This window comes from Triticum urartu, chromosome 2, assembly GCF_003073215.2.
Source record: "Triticum urartu cultivar G1812 chromosome 2, Tu2.1, whole genome shotgun sequence".
Lineage (NCBI taxonomy): Eukaryota > Viridiplantae > Streptophyta > Magnoliopsida > Poales > Poaceae > Triticum > Triticum urartu.
This window is the reverse complement of record NC_053023.1, coordinates 377925652-377941759: the sequence shown is the minus strand read 5'-3', so window position 1 is coordinate 377941759 and position 16108 is coordinate 377925652. Positions and strand designations below refer to the sequence as shown.

The 16108-nt window shown below is 43.0% G+C and overlaps 1 long non-coding RNA gene across 2 annotated transcripts; it reads right to left on the bottom strand.

The window, feature by feature from the left end:
- Window positions 1–12736: 12736 nt before the first annotated feature.
- Window positions 12737–15721, bottom strand: LOC125541565. Of its 2 annotated transcripts, XR_007297594.1 has the most exons (3): window positions 14284–15721; window positions 13310–13415; window positions 12737–13206 (listed from the first exon to the last, which is right to left on the bottom strand). It is a non-coding gene; the product is annotated as an uncharacterized LOC125541565 (long non-coding RNA). The 2 variants fall into 2 exon arrangements; XR_007297593.1 differs by having other exon boundaries at window positions 12737–13415.
- Window positions 15722–16108: the final 387 nt, after the last annotated feature.

Here is a 16108-nt window from a genome sequence, read left to right as displayed (position 1 = left end):
CAAGAGTCACGGCCGTGCCTCTCGGAAAGGGAAAAACAAAACGCGTTTTCTGTTTTTTTTTCGTTCGTGAGAGTCACGATTTTGCTTTCGCGAGAGGCATGGTTGTGCTTACGCGAAAGTCACGGCCGTGCCTCTCGGAAAGGGAAAAAATACGCGTTTTCTATTTTTTTTTCTTTCGCGAGAGTCATGGTTCTGCTTTCGCGAGAGGCACAGTTGTGCTTTCGCGAGAGTCACGGCCGTGCCTCTCGAAAACGGAAAAAAACGCGTTTTCTGTTTTTTTCCTTATATGAGAGTCACGGTTTTGCTTCCATGAGAGGCACGGTTATGATTTTGCGAGAGACACGGGCGTGCCTCTTTCGGAAAGGAAAGAAAACCGTGCTCCCGGTTCGTTTTTTCGCCCGGTTTTTTCATCCGGTTTTTCTCGTCCGTTTTTTCATGAAAAAAAAGTTCGTCAAAACAACATGGGATCTAGTTTTGAAAATCTCGACCCGAGGAATCCAACGATGAAAACGGTTCGAGATTTGGACGCACGGTTTAAGAGATAAAACGTTTTGAATAAACGGATCTAGAAAAAAGGGAAAACTCCCAGGTTGCGACAAGTGGCGCGCTGCATGTGCGCCACTTGTCGCGACCTGGGAAAGTGAAGTGTTCTTTGCAACGAGTACTCCTTAATTAGTAATTTCGCCATCTCCCCCTTTCCTGCACGCGCGCACAAAAGAAGAGGATCTCCGCACTCACCGGCCGCCTCACGCTCGTCCTTACAACATCTCTAGCAGACCCCGCATAAGTGGTTAAATCCGTAAAAAATTTATGTTTTACAGTTTTGGAAAAAAATTGTCCAAAACAGAAACCGTAAAAATAGTCCAACCCGTAAATTTTTTAAGGACCACCGCAAATGCACACCCGAAACCCTTATCTTTGGAGGTTGGAAGGCCGAATTTAGAGGCCCCCGTATACCGGTCAAACCTCGTCGGAGCAAATACGCCGCCGCGGAGTTTGCCGGAATCCGCCCTAAACTCGCCGGAATTCATCACCGCACATCGGAAAAGGCCGCTAGACGCCGCAATCGATCACCGCCGGTTTGAATTGGACGAGCTCGACATCGTCGTGGCCTCCCATGACCTCAGCCTGGCCGCCGAAATCCTCTCGACGCGGCAGACAAAGGGGCACGGCTCGCCTGGCAATAGAGTAAGGCGCAGACGACATAGGCGACAGGGCGTGGCCGACAAGGCTGGGCACGGACGACGGAGGCGACGGGGCGTGGCCGGCGAGGCTGGGACGCAACCGGCACGATGATGGGGCACGACCAGCAGGGACGGGGCACGACCGACGGGTGACGGGGCATGGCCTGCGAGCGACGGGGTTGGGCGCGGCCGGCGTGGCCGGCTGGAGGAAGGGGCGGCAACGGCCAGACTGGAGGAAGGAGCTCTTTATTCCAGTTTTACAGTTTGTTTTACAGTATTTGTTCAGCTGCGCTAGTTTTTGAGCCACAAACACAATCGTCATGAAACTGCAAACACGTTTTGCGGGTCAAGTTTTTGCAGAGTCTACTAGAGTTGCTCTTAGCCGCCTTATTTGTCCAACCAGCGAACACATTCGTTAGTCACGAAGAAACATGACCATCGGAGTAGTAGTGATTTTCGTTGTCGGTCGTAGCGAAAGAAGGCGATGGTTGCAGATCTGTACGCCCGCCCTTGGCCGCTCTACACTTGCATGCGCTTGTCCATCAACTTGCACCTCTCGTGCCCTCTCCTCCCCTCGGCCGCATGTAATTGTCATCTCTCATCGCCACTGAGGAACATATTTTCATTAATAGAATGCCCGTGCGTTGCTACGGGCTACCATTTGATATAAATAGATTAAATAAATAATTAAAATCGTATTGAAAGTAGAAGCTCATGGCTACCATTTGATATAAATAGATTAAATAAATAATTAAGATCGTATTGAAAGTAGAAGCTCATTTCTCTCGGCTCCTCGAAATTCAGCCGTCAGGACAGTCCGGGATTCCTGAAATCCAGACCATATATGGGGAGAAATATGGTTTTTCGAACTATCCGCCATGTTATCGCCAATACGCGAGCCCAACACAAAAACCCCCACTCACTTTTTTCTGCTAGACCTTCCCATTCCTACTCGTTTTTCGGCCATAGCGGAACATTTCTCGCTGGAACTCCCTAATTTAAAACCAGATGACGACCACCTCACCTTTGCAGTGGAGCCCTCTCTCCTTCATATCTTACTTCCCCACGGGCTGCCCTAATCCCCTCCTCCCATGTGTTCGTGTTGATCTGCCACCACCATAAAGGGGGAGGAGGTGAGCACCGTTCATGACGCCCCCACCCCACCCCCCATATGATGTCTCCTGATCCATTACTACATTGCAACATAGAGTTGAAATGCCATGCATTACCATGAAATAAAAACATATCCATTGTTGGGCATGCAACTGATACGCCACGGGGTCCGTTATCAACTCTTGAAGCAATCAGCCAATGGATTTACTCTTCTATCATAACCAAAAAATTGTACGACTTGATGGAAAAAAATATAAATGGCTCGGTCATGCAAATTCTACAAAGCCATCTCTAATGAAACACAATTTTACCACATTTTCTAAAGTAGGAACATTAGCCGTAACTCAGTAGACTAACCCCAATCCACATCCACATCTGCTGGATAATATATATTTTTTGGAGGGGGTGGGGGCGTGTGTCCACCTAATTTTTATAGGACAAGTGGACATCACACATATTCTCACGTCAATGATAATCTTGCTAAACCCGAAACAAAATACTGTTGCCAGACACTTCAGGTAACCAACTACTGATCTATCATTGTTCTTACTGAGTTACACCAAATCCACCGTGAGTTGTAAGAAGTTAGAAAATAAACCAAAAAATAAATTTAAAATACATTAGAATATCGAAAGCCATGCTATAGTACCACCAGATATGATCTGAGAAAACAAATGTTCCCATCAATAACGAGAACTGCATGGCAAACAGCTAGATAAGCAAAAATGAATATAACTACGATAGAATCTCAGCTTAAAATAGCATAGCACCCTTGATTAATTCCTGAGAGTCCACTACTAACGAAGGCCGCAACATGATGAATCCTTTCATCCATAAACTACAATATTTCAGCAATCAGCTCTCCTGACAAGGATACTCCATTTAAACACATGTCACTTGGCACCGACATAGCGGCCATCCTCAGCCTAGGCACATCCTCACAAGTCTCACCAATATGCCCAGTGCTCCATAAAAAATACAAATTGAGATCCCCATTAAAAGTTTGATAGCATAACTATCACCAAACTTGAAGGTGATGTTTTATCATGTAGACATTCCTCGAACACATATCCGGATCCTTCTTGAAAGAAACCTGGGTTGGAATAAATGTACACACCTCTAGGCAGGAGAAAACAGAAAGCAAACACGGATATGATTGAAACTGCCTGGGAAGAGTCTCAGTAATTGTTACCTTGGTTTTCCTTAGCTCCATTACATCATTCACATAATCACAAACTCTGTAATTGAGCCGATAAAGGAATAGGTTGCCATGCAAGCATTAGATCAGTGTTAGTAATCTAGCTCATGTGATATTTCACAAAAGCAGTAGTTCCATCACGAACGGTAGTGGACTGTGTGCCCTTTGTATCTGGTTTTCACCTGGTTTCCCCTAATTAACCGGGCAACTCTCTTCTTCTTCTTTATAAAATGCAGGACCCCCTGCCCATCTGGAGGTAGTATTTGGAAAAAGTATATTATTTTGTGTCTGGTTTATTTTTTAATGTAAAGGATTATGCATGATTTATATCAGCTAATAAACCGTAGGACAACATTTTCAGTTCTAATCTCCATAGCTCTACGTAGTGTGTACTAACTTTTTTTTTGCAAATGCGGGGAGAGCCATGGGAAGTCAAGTACTACTTGATATAGTAGGTCAAACAACCTACAAACATTGTACTTCTTAATCAAGGTCAAACCAGTTCACGGGAACAATCCAAATAATAGTAGTTATCATGTCTTGAAAGAAATATGCAATAGGTGTTCATATATCTAAAGGCAGCACATTCATTATTCCAGCTCCAAACTCGAAGGCAATATATAATTTACGAACATTACTCCAATGTCATAAAACCTGCAATCTTGAATATGACCTTTCGACTCAAGAACCATATTCTGACATGGCACTCATATTTTACCGTTTGATAGTGCAATGAAATTCTAATAACACAAAGAGTAAATCGTCCACATGTGATATTTATTAGGAATGTGTGCTATATAACAAATATTTATCGCGCCCCTCATTATTACTGTAACTTCTTCAACATGAGCATACTCTCATGCAATGGCGGAGCTACAAAAGAAAAGTTGGGCGGGCCAGGGAATACAAATGTTTTATTTTTTCGTGAATACACAAGCTGCGTATCTTTGCATTGATAGAAGAAGGGTTTATACCAGGAGATTACAACCACACGCAAGCCATGTACGCTAGAGGCATGTTCGCCGGCCAGGGAATACAAATGTTTCCAAATTATTAACCATATATATATATATATATATATATATATATATATATATATATTTAAGCTATCAAAGTATAGTAAACAGCGCTACCAAATTGACAGTAAACGACAATTGAGTGCACTGTTAGACAGTAAACAACAACACTATTTTTGTTGTGAACTTGTAAACTGTAAACTTGGCATCTGTTGTGAACTTGTAAAGTGTCAAGAACAGATCTTCAGTGGATTATTTATGTTTATTGGGGTCGAATTTAGGGGATTTAGGGGATGATTTAATGAACAATGACCTAAGTTGAATTTAGGGGAATAAAATTGAGAATCATTCAAATTGATTAGCTATGCTGCTTGCAGGTGATGAGGACATCAATACCATTGTTACACCCACGGCCCCTACTGTTACATATACTGGACCAATTACTAGAGCTCGCGCACGCCAATTAAATTACCAGGTACTTTCATTTCTTGGTAATGATTCTAATGTTCATGAGATTATGATGCTGCCTAAATTGTATACATTTGTTTTGCTTACAAATGAAGGGCCTAGCTTGGAGAAGGATGAACATTGGAGCAAGAACACGCATGGAGTTGATGGCATGCGCAAGGGGATCAAGAACGGAGTTACAAGTGATGATTTCAGGACTTTGAAGCCGCCATAAGGAGTGCATGAAGCCTTGGACGAAATATACAAGATGCCACTTCATAATATTCGTCCATAGGCTATTCTAGGTGCTGCGTCACCTTATTAATGGGCCAGGCCCATGTAATTTCGAAATACTTAAGTATAGGCTATTTTTAGAGTCCGTATGTGTGGGGAAACAAGAGTTAGGGTTGGTTTCGGACCCCACCCTCAAGGGCCACGAAATTCCCCCCTCTTCCTCCATATATACAGCCCTTAGGGCCTCGTTTAGACTTTGGGTTTTGTTTAGATTAAAAGTTCGCCATAGCTGTAACTTCGCGTACTTCGTTTGTGTCCAACGACCAGACCAAGATGTCACAGAACCCCACCTTGATCAATAAAGCTTTCATCTTATATTCGCAATATCCCGATTGCAATCTCAGTTTCTTGCTTGTTCTTCGTTTGTTCGCAGGAAACAGACCCTCGTGGTCAGGTTGATCGTGCTCCGGCGTGGTCAATAACCCTCGGAAGTTGGTTTAGCGATTGCTAAGGCGCGACGTCTCGCACGTTCGTAGTCGGATCGTCAAGGTCGACTCCCACAGAAAACGATAGCCACCATCTCATCGAAACATCGGGACACCTTAGCCTCTATCAAGTGGTATCAGATTTCCAGGGTGCTCGGTGAGATTTTACAGTTTTTCGTAGATTAGATCGAGTCTGTTCTTCATACCTACAGTTCACGAAAAAGCCACAAAAAAATTAGGGTTAGTTCATCATATCCGAACCAATCTGAGCCTTTGCATAATCTTTTTAGGGTTTTTGCTTTGTTGAATTTGCGGTTGCATCGTCGTGTCAAGTTGCTGGTCTTAGAGTCTAGTCTTTTAGAGTTTCGAGTTCTGGTCATAAGTTGTCACGCCGCCGCCGCACCATCATCATCGCCCATCTACCACTTTTGCTTATCCGCCACCGCTCTGAATCCATATCCATATTCCACCACCAATCCGTATCCATATACCACCACCAATCTGTATCCATATACCACCACCGCTACCATATACCACCACCACTGCCATATACCACAACCATATATCCACCACCAATCCGAGTTCTTCTCATATTAGGTTTGTTCTTGAGATCAATCTAAATTCCAATTCGTGTTTCCTTGCTTGCGTAGGTCTCGGAAAAAAAAAGAAAAAAAAAGAGTCTGGAGACCCCCGGGCAGTTTTTAGGCCAAAATTTTCACGGGCAAAATTTTTTTCCCTATCCTATTTTTAGGCTTTTCTGAGTCTTTTGAGCCACGTGTCATCATAGTGATTTTTTGTCGCACTTTTTCGTCGTCGCTGCCCTGATTTCCGAAAAAAAGTGAAAAAATTTCGTGCCCATCCTATCAATTTGACGAGGGAAGAATTTTGAGACACTCGCCACTATAGTGATTTTTCGTAAAAAAAAAGGAGCGCAAAAAAAAGAGCGAAAAAAAAGAGAGTTCCAGAGTGTGCTTTTCCCTTATTTACGTGCAGCGCCGTGATTTTGTTAGTGTTCTAGGCTCGCGTCTCTAGCACGGTCTAGCCTAGGACCAGCACAGTACCGTCGTTGAGCGTTTATTCAACTTTGCATCTCTGAATTGATTATTGCTGACCCTTTTTACTACCATACTATAAGCCTTCCCAGCTCCACATACATCTACGTCGTGCGTTTGACTCTCCCTGACAATCGCTCTGTCCAAGCTTTTAAGAGTTTTGACTACAACGGTTGCCGATCACCGCCTGCTGCTGGGTAAGAACTGGTAAGAATTTGAGATTTGCTTGACGGATTTGTGACACCCGCCACCACCACCACTTGTTAGTAGTCTGTAGGATCATATTCTTGTGTGTTTCTATTGCTGCTAACCATGCCAGGATCACAAGCCGACGAGACTGACTGGGAGAACTTGACGAACAAGGAGCTTCATGATACGTTTCAGCAAATGATGAGTGGACAGGTGCAAGATGTGATCAACAGATTTGAAGAGGCCATGGAGAAGATAGATGGCATGGAGAAGACGTTTGAAACAAAGCTCGATAACAAGTTTGCTGAATTGCTTTCGCGTTTTCCACCACCATCACCGGCTGCTCCTGCCGCACCTCTGCAACAACAGCAACAACACCGACTACCTCCACGTCAGGAAACAGCCCTCCGCCGAGCGAGCCGTGTCCCTCTTCAGTCGGGCCAAACTGCTGGTGCTGCTGTTGATACTTCGGTGGCTCCTACTGCTGATGTGGAGGAGGATGATTATGTGGGAGATTATGAGGATGAGGTTGATCAAAATCAGAACTACGTGCCACCACCAGCACAGCAACCACCAGGTCGTCCACGTGCAAATAATGGCAATGGTAGGGCTCACCCTCAGGTACGAGATCATGACCATCTCCCTAAACTAAAATTGAATATTCCACCATTTAAGGGTAGATATGTTCTTGATATATATCTTACTTGGGAGTTAGAAACTGAACAACGATTTACATGTTTACAATATCCCGAGGAGAGACGTGTTCCTGCTGCTGTTTGTGCTTTCACTAGTTTTGCATGTGTTTGGTGGTCTGAGCATTGTAGATTATATCCTATTCCGGCTACTTGGGCTGCTTTGAAAACTGCTATGCGTACTCGTTGGGTTCCACCATATTATCAACGTGAATTACTTCAAAAATTGCAGCGCTTAAGACAGGGAAAAAATTCTGTAAAAGAATATTATCAGGAATTACAAACTGGCATGATTAGATGTGGTATTGTTGAGGAGAATGAAGCTATGCTTGCACGTTTTATGGGTGGATTAAATAGAGAGATTCAGACGATTCTAAAGTATAAGGAGTATACAAATATCACTCGTTTATTCCATCTTGCTTGTAAAGCTGAACGTGAAGTGCAGGATCGACAGGCATTGGCGCGGACTAACTTTTCTGCAGGTCGACCTTCATCATGGACACCACGTGCATCATCTACTTCCACACGTTCTGCTACACCGGCGCCTTCGTCGGCTGCCACCTCCAACCGTGATACAATAAGGCAGGCACAATCACCACTATCTGCCAAGAGCACACCTTCTGGGCCTGCAAAGAGCTCTTCTTCATCCATGGCATCAACAGGGCAAACACATGATATTATTTGTCGACGTTGCAAGGGTGGAGGTCATTATGCGAGAGAATGCCCATCTAAGCGTGTGATGATTGTTACTGAGGATGGTGGGTATGAGTCCGCTAGTGACTATGATGAGGAGACTTTGGCTCTTATTACACGTGACAAACACGGTGGAGACGATTCTGATCATGAGACGCAATACATGGCTCCTGAAGATGCTGACAGGTATGAATGTTTAGTTGCTCAACGTGTTTTGAGTGTGCAGGTTACACAAGCTGAGCAAAATCAGAGGCATAATTTGTTCCATACAAAGGGAGTTGTGAAGGAACGTTCTGTTCGCGTGATCATAGATGGAGGGAGCTGCAATAACTTGGCTAGCATGGAGATGGTGGAGAAGCTATCTCTCACCACAAGACCACATCCACATCCTTACTATATCCAATGGTTCAACAACAGCGGCAAGATTAAGGTAACACGTACTGTTCGTGTGCATTTTAGTATCTCTACATATGCTGATTATGTTGATTGTGATGTGGTACCTATGCAAGCATGTTCTTTATTACTTGGTAGACCATGGCAATTTGATAAAAATTCTGTACACCATGGTAGAAACAATCAGTATACTCTTGTTCATAACGATAAAAATATTACTTTGCTTCCTATGACTCCTGATTCCATTTTAAAAGATGATATTAATAGAGCTAATAAAGCAAAACAGGAGACAAATAAGAGTGAAAATCAGATTGTGGCAAAAGAATTTGAGCACCAAATGAAGCCTAATAATAAACCATCTACTGTTGTTTCTGAAATTAAATTGAAAAGTGCATGTTTACTTGCCACCAAATCTGATATTGATGAGCTAGATTTTAGCAAATCTGTTTGCTATGCTTTTGTGTGCAAAGAGGCATTATTTTCATTCGAGGACGTGCCTTCCTCTTTGCCTCCTGCTGTCACTAACATTTTGCAGGAGTTCGCTGACGTCTTTCCACAAGACGTGCCACCGGGATTACCACCTATTCGAGGGATTGAGCATCAAATTGACTTAATTCCCGGTGCTTCGCTACCCAACCGTGCACCATACCGTACCAATCCAGAGGAGACGAAGGAGATTATGCGTCAAGTACAAGAACTGCTCGACAAAGGTTATATACGCGAATCCCTTAGTCCTTGTGCTGTTCCTATCATTTTAGTGCCGAAAAAGGATGGTACGTCGCGTATGTGCGTTGATTGTAGAGGCATTAATAATATTACTATTCGTTATCGTCATCCTATTCCTAGGTTAGATGATATACTTGATGAATTGAGTGGCTCTACAATATTCTCCAAAGTTGATTTGCGTAGTGGATACCATCAAATTCGTATGAAATTGGGAGATGAATGGAAGACAGCATTTAAAACTAAGTTTGGATTATATGAGTGGTTAGTCATGCCTTTTGGGTTAACTAATGCACCTAGTACTTTCATGAGGTTAATGAACGAAGTTTTACGTGCTTTCATTGGACGATTTGTGGTAGTTTACTTTGATGACATATTGATTTATAGCAAATCTTTGGAGGAACATTTGGAACATTTACGTGCTGTTTTTATTGCTCTACGTGATGCACGTTTGTTTGGAAACCTTGAAAAGTGCACCTTTTGCACCGACCGAGTATCTTTTCTTGGCTATGTTGTTACTCCACAGGGAATTGAAGTTGATAAAGCCAAGATTGAAGCTATTGAGAGTTGGCCGCAGCCCAAAACGGTCACACAAGTGAGGAGTTTCCTTGGCCTCGCTGGTTTCTATAGGCGTTTTGTGAGAGATTTCAGCACCATTGCTGCACCTCTCAACGAGCTTACAAAGAAGGATGTGCCTTTTGTTTGGGGTACCGCACAAGAAGAAGCCTTCACGGTATTGAAAGATAAGTTGACACATGCTCCTTTACTCCAACTTCCTAATTTCAATAAGACTTTTGAGCTTGAATGTGATGCTAGTGGAATTGGATTAGGAGGTGTGTTATTACAAGATGGAAAACCTGTTGCATACTTTTCTGAAAAATTGAGTGGGCCTAGTCTGAACTATTCTACTTATGATAAAGAATTATATGCTCTTGTTCGGACCTTAGAAACATGGCAACATTATTTATGGCCCAAGGAATTTGTTATACATTCTGATCATGAATCTTTGAAACACATTAAAAGTCAAGCAAAACTGAACCGTAGACATGCTAAATGGGTTGAATTCATTGAGACTTTCCCTTATGTCATTAAACACAAGAAGGGTAAAGAAAATGTTATTGCTGATGCCTTGTCTCGTCGTTATACTATGCTTTCACAACTTGACTTTAAAATATTTGGTTTGGATACCATCAAAGATCAATATGTCCATGATGCTGAATTTAAAGATGTATTGCAGAATTGTAAGGAAGGGAGAACTTGGAACAAGTTCGTTCTTAACGATGGATTTGTGTTTCGTGCTAACAAGCTATGCATTCCAGCTAGCTCCGTTCGTCTTTTGTTGTTGCAGGAGGCGCATGGAGGAGGATTAATGGGACACTTTGGCGTCAAGAAGACGGAGGATATACTTGCTACACATTTCTTTTGGCCAAAGATGAGACGGGATGTTGAGCGTTTTGTTGCTCGCTGCACTACATGTCAAAGAGCTAAGTCACGACTCAATCCTCATGGTTTATATATGCCTTTGCCTGTACCTAGTGTTCCTTGGGAGGATATATCTATGGACTTTGTTTTAGGTTTACCTCGAACAAAGAAGGGGAGGGATAGCATATTTGTTGTCGTGGATAGGTTCTCGAAAATGGCACACTTTATACCATGTCATAAAAGCGATGATGCTGTTAATGTTGCTGATTTGTTCTTTCGTGATATTATTCGCTTACATGGTGTGCCAAATACTATTGTTTCAGATCGTGATACTAAATTTCTTAGCCACTTTTGGAGATGTTTATGGGCTAAGTTAGGGACTAAGCTGCTTTTTAGTACTACTTGTCGCCCCCAAACTGATGGACAAACTGAAGTAGTCAATAGAACATTGTCTACTATGCTTAGGGCTGTTTTGAAGAATAACAAGAAAATGTGGGAAGAATGCTTGCCTCATATTGAATTTGCTTATAATCGTTCATTGCATTCTACTACTAAGATGTGCCCTTTTGAAATTATGTATGGTTTCCTACCTCGTGCACCTATTGATTTGTTGCCTCTTCCATCTTCAGAGAAGGTTAATTTTGATGCTAAAGAACGTTCTGAATTGATTTTAAAAATGCATGAGTTAACTAAGGAAAACATTGAGCGTATGAATGCTAAATATAAACTTGCTGGAGATAAGGGTAGAAAACATGTTGTGTTTGCGCCTGGAGATCTTGTTTGGTTACATTTGCGTAAAGATAGATTTCCTAATCTGCGCAAATCAAAGCTAATGCCACGTGCTGATGGTCCTTTTAAGGTGTTAGAGAAAATAAATGATAATGCATATAAACTTGAGCTACCTGTAGATTTTGGGGTTAGTCCCACTTTTAACATTGCAGATTTGAAGCCTTATTTGGGTGAGGAAGATGCGCTTCCGTCGAGGACGACTTCATTTCAAGAAGGGGAGGATGATGAGGACATCAATACCATTGTTACACCCACGGCCCCTACTGTTACATATACTGGACCAATTACTAGAGCTCGCGCACGCCAATTAAATTACCAGGTACTTTCGTTTCTTGGTAATGATTCTAATGTTCATGAGATTATGATGCTGCCTAAATTGGATACATTTGTTTTGCTTACAAATGAAGGGCCTAGCTTGGAGAAGGATGAACATTGGAGCAAGAACACGCATGGAGTTGATGGCATGCGCAAGGGGATCAAGAACGGAGTTACAAGTGATGATTTCAGGACTTTGAAGCCGCCATAAGGAGTGCATGAAGCCTTGGACGAAATATACAAGATGCCACTTCATAATATTCGTCCATAGGCTATTCTAGGTGCTGCATCACCTTATTAATGGGCCAGGCCCATGTAATTTCGAAATACTTAAGTATAGGCTATTTTTAGAGTCCGTATGTGTGGGGAAACAAGAGTTAGTGTTGGTTTCGGACCCCACCCTCAAGGGCCACGAAATTCCCCCCTCTTCCTCCATATATACAACCCTTAGGGCCTCGTTTAGACTTTGGGTTTTGTTTAGATTAAAAGTTCGCCATAGCTGCAACTTCGCGTACTTCGTTTGTGTCCAACGACCAGACCAAGACGTCACAGAACCCCACCTTGATCAATAAAGCTTTCATCTTATATTCGCAATATCCCGATTGCAATCTCAATTTCTTGCTTGTTCTTTGTTTGTTCGCAGGAAACAGACCCTCGTGGTTAGGTTGATCGTGCTCCGGCGTGGTCAATAACCCTCGGAAGTTGGTTTAGCGATTGCTAAGGCGCGACGTCTCGTACGTTCGTAGTCGGATCGTCAAGGTCGACTCCCACAGAAAACGATAGCCACCATCTCATCAAAACATCGGGACACCTTAGCCTCTATCAGCAGGGATACACATTAGTAGTGATTCTCATGGATTGAGAGAAGAAGCTAGCTAGTTGGGTGCTTGGGTCGCCGCCTACCGTTGCGTCGTCGCGTGGGTCGGCTGAATACACGTGTGCCGGTTGGCCGTCCGTCCGTGGGACACTGATGTGTGCGGTGCTCCGGTGGCCGGCGGCCGGCGTCGCGGCAGCCGGCGGCTTATGTGTGCTTCCTACTGCACTATGAGGCCGCAGTCGCGGTCGAACCCTGAGCCTGCATCGCTGTGAATCCTACGCGTACGACTCTGCTGCGTTTCTTGTACGGTGTCCGTCAGCGCTGTGAGCTGCAGTACTATATAATTAGCTTTTTGCTCCAGACTTGGGCGGGCCACGGCCCAATCGGCCTTGCCGAAGCTCCGCCAGTGCTCTCATGGATCAAGAGGCCACGAAAACTCCTAAACTGAAAGGTTATAAATGAGTGTCACAAAAGTCAAGCCATCTAACACTCCATCATATTGTATACCACGAAATAAAACATTAAGAAGAGATGTTTGAAGTAGTACCTCTCTGATAATAAGGGGGGATACTTACTACTTTGAGCCATACAAGAAATCTGGCATAGTCAAGTTAGCTCCGAGCAGTCAATACATAGCAGGATAATTTCAAGTTCTGTGCAACCACATCAACACATGAGATTATATGGTTAGATACAGAATCATATACAACTCAAAGTAAGTTTACAGTTTACACTAACCATTCTACAGAAAGAAAATAAATGTCTATGTATGTTCTAATTTGTATTTAGTGCAAATAACTTTCCACACGATTTAAATTTCCGCATAAAAATGTCTCTCGGTTTAGGTAAGAGTTATTTCTCAGATATTTGAAACAGGGTGATTTTTTTGATCCTAGCAGACAAGAAGCCCATAGATGTGCAGATCCTACGTGTACTGTAGTTATATAATTTGAAGGGTGCTATGATCAAGAAAAAACTAATCTGCAAAAGCATGTATGTATGGTCTGAATGATAAATAAAAATTCAATTTTTTCCAATTTGAGAAGCAGGTGTCGCTGATATATGTAGATAATCCAAAGGTGATTTATCTATATATCCTTCACCTTGATATCATATAACCTATGTTCAGCCCTAAAGCATGTAATTGTTTCCTTGTCAACAAAGCTAATATGAACATAAAATGTGTGGTGTTAATCACCAACAGGGAAGGTAGATCCTACAGTTCTGCAACAGGCAGCAACCAAGATATACACAAAAGGGTAATATGTGCAGGAGAACTTAAAATGACAACACCTATAACAACATATATAAAAGGCAGACTGTACCGCGAGCTAAGAAAAGTACTCCCTCCGTTCGGAAATACTTGTCTCAGAAATGATTGTATCAAGTCTAGATACAATCATTTCTGAGACAAGTATTTCCGAACGGAGGGAGTAAGAATTATCTAACTGATAGATGCCCAATAGTAAATTTTCTTTACTGTGCACTATTTATTGTAGCATCGGTTACACAATTAATCACCTTGAAGTGTCCTCATCGTTGAAAATAAAGCTTGTGCAGGTGCCTTTCTTCTTCTGCACTGCTGGCAGAAGTTGCTATGTCACCCAGATTCTGAGTTGCACCTTAGATCATTTCAGATGGCTAACTATGCCTATAAGAAGAAGAAAATTGTCATTTACCAAATTCAAAAGCAGAGGAACCTCAAATAATAAGGTGTTTTCATTGCTCACATGTAAAAAAAAAATCAAAATCTCAACAAATGAAGTCAGAACCTGAACAATGGAAATTTGTTCAGAAATTAGTGAAAAGAACTCATCTAATTAGTGTCATGATTTCATATGCGTAACAGTATATTTGGTATATAATATAGCACTTTTAAACTCTTTGATGTATCAATCCCGAACCATATGGAAAACCATATTGAATCTCGGACAACTCCCTGAACTTATTCCGTTCCGTTCCCAGTCATGCCGCTCCTTCCAGAATTTGTCTAGGTGCCTGAAAAAAAAATACTTAGTTAACCTCTAATGAGAATAATAAATTTGCATGTCATGATGGATAGTTTTATGACTGTATTAAAAAATTACTCTAATATGACTCGGTGGTTTGAGTTGCTAGATATTGTAGGCCATCTGGTTAAATTAAGGTCTGACTTCCTAGATAGAAATAGACATGAGAGGAGCACTTTCAATTGGGTCAATTCCATGAGCGGAAGTGGCACAAGTCAGCAGTGTGAGAAAGCGGCTGCAACACAAAATCAGCAGTTTGAGTGGCACAAGTCAGCTGCATTAGCCAACAGCATCCTGTCCACATATGCAAGAAGCTCCTGCAGAAGGAACAAAATTACATATTCTACTGAACCCAAACTTATTAGTAACAAGCTTAACGGCTGGGACTCAAGTTAAATGACATGTTCCTCGACGGCAGTGACGAACTCATCGACCAAGTGAATGCACGACGAGAGAGCCACCAGGGGAACAGAGATGGTGACCAGGGCCTTGAGCGCAACTGGGACGCGGCCATCACGGCCACGGTGGTGGAGGGCTCATGAAAACGGACGATGACACTCGCCGCTGTCATCCGTGGCGGTGGCCTCAAAGGCAAGGCGAGATCGTCGTGGGTCGGCACCACCGTAGGCCCGCAGTTGGCCACGTACAAGACGACGCTAAGAGCGGCGTGCGGGCTGTGTCCTCCGTGATGCGCGGCAGGTGCTTGTACCCAGACTTGGCCATCTGCAGGGTTGCGATAGCCGGAGATCGAGTTGGAGGTGGGGGTGGACGGAGGAGAACCGTCACGCGAGCAGCGGCGGCGGCGAGGTGGGCGGCAGTGCATCGGCATGTCCTTTTCCCGCGTGATGGTCCAGAGGCCACCATGCTCCCATCTGCGCCCTCTCTCTTCCATGGCTTGTAGAACGGACGGGATGGGTAGGAACTTGAAAGGGAGGCAACCCCTGATTCAGATCGGGTGGGGATTGTTTGGAAAGACTGGAAAGAAAATCAAAATCGGGATCCTCCAAAAAAAACAAAAAAAAAACCGTTGTCAGCTCCGAAAAAATCGGTCGGTGCCAGATGCTTTCGATAGATGGGAGGGGAGGAGCGAACAAACAAAAAAGCGACAACCTTCGTACTCAGACTTAGAAGTAGAGATTAGGAGTAGAAAGATTAAGAAAGGTAAGAATCGATGTGTTAGGAAAGTTAGGATTTTAAATAGATTTCTATGAAAATGGTGTTTAATTTTTGGTAACATGATATTAGTATCTGCCTGTTTGTGACATGCCTGGTTAGGAAAGTTTACACATATTAACATAGTTTTTGTTTGGAGGGTAAAAAATCAACGTGAAGATATG